This window comes from Eriocheir sinensis, unplaced genomic scaffold (genome assembly GCF_024679095.1).
Source record: "Eriocheir sinensis breed Jianghai 21 unplaced genomic scaffold, ASM2467909v1 Scaffold991, whole genome shotgun sequence".
Classification (NCBI taxonomy): domain Eukaryota; kingdom Metazoa; phylum Arthropoda; class Malacostraca; order Decapoda; family Varunidae; genus Eriocheir; species Eriocheir sinensis.
Genome location: NW_026112376.1, coordinates 27,553 through 29,078, shown reverse-complemented (window position 1 = coordinate 29,078; position 1,526 = coordinate 27,553).

The following is a 1,526-nucleotide window of genomic DNA, read 5'->3' as shown; positions in this document are numbered from 1 at the left end:
GCTGAACAGTACGGTACCGGTACCAGAGTTCGGTACCGGTACCAGACTTCGGTACCGGTACCAATACTGACCAGCCACTCACGTTCCCCCGCTTTGTTGCCAGATCTACCGAAATCTAATGAGATTTTCAGAAATTTTGATCTCAGAAATAATTTATCAATCTCATGAATAATTTGTACATTGCTTTTCAAATTTTCACCAAATAGTTATAAAAAAATACTGATATAATGCTTTTCAACTTAATTTTATCTACATAACATATCACAAGAACCACTACGTATATATATTAAAGTGCGTCTGCCGAATTTTTACCTACCTACTGAATTTTCTCGCAATAATCTACTGAAATTTCCTCTGCACTATCTGGCAACACTGTCCAGGGTGAGCCTCTCATATCTCACTCTTGGAAGGGGGGGGGGGGCATATACCTCTTTGGCCGACTGGTGAAGGAGCGGCTTTCCCGTCTCGCTGGTCGCGGGTTCGATCCCCGGCGCCGGCAAAACCTTTGATTCCTTGTCTGGATCAATTTCTCGTGTGTTTCGTTACACGCTGAATTGTGTTGGAGTAAAGAAAAAATTCTGGTATTTTATTCATCACCGCTGATTATTTATAATAAAGATCAGTGTTCCTCATGCACACGACTTATTTCTGCGAGGAGGTATTTCTCGCAACACCGCTGTGCCAGCCGCCTCCTACTTCAACCTGTCCTTTCATGCACTCAGTGCAAAATTGCCGGATCGTCGTACTCACCAGCAGGAGTGTGCTTGAGGCAAAGCAAGTATAGAGACTCGATCTATACTTGCCTTGGCTTGAGGCTCTGAAAGAAAAAGGCCTAGAAGGGGGGCGTGAATGGTATAAATTCTTGAGGGGTGAGAGTGTGACTGACTGAAAACGTGGAGTGCCTGAAAGTAAATGGTGAGGATATCAGGGACACAGATAGAATGAAAGAGTGTATGAAAGGTTTCTGGGAAGAAATTGGAGGGTTGGGTGAAGTTTTTGAGGTGAGAAAGGGATGTGTAACGCTTGAGAGGAAGGATGCGGATGACCTGAATGAGAGAATTAGCAGAGAGGAAGTCGAGGTATGTTTGAAGAAGCAGAAGAATTGCAAGGCAGCAGGGCTGGATCAGATCCCGTATGAATTGTATGAGAATGGAGGTGAGGTGGTGATAGACAGGATGACTGAGCTGTTCAACTGTGTATGGGAGAATGAGAGAGTGCTTCGATCGGGAATGGAACGAATGCAGATCGTGACTGATACACAATTAAGGGAGAACATAAGAGTAAGAAAGAGCTGAAGAATTATAGGCCGATAGCCCTGGTGAATACGGTGGGAAAGATTTTCTGTGCTGTGTTGAATGAAAGTGGATTGAAAGAGAGAGAGTGCTGGGTGAGGAGCAGAATGGTTTTCGCACAGACAGGAGGGCAGAGGACAATTAATATGTATGTGGTAAATGAGATGATAGAGAGGAAAAAGAGGAATGGAAGTCCGTTGTATCTTGGGTTCTTGATATTAAGAAAGCGTATCG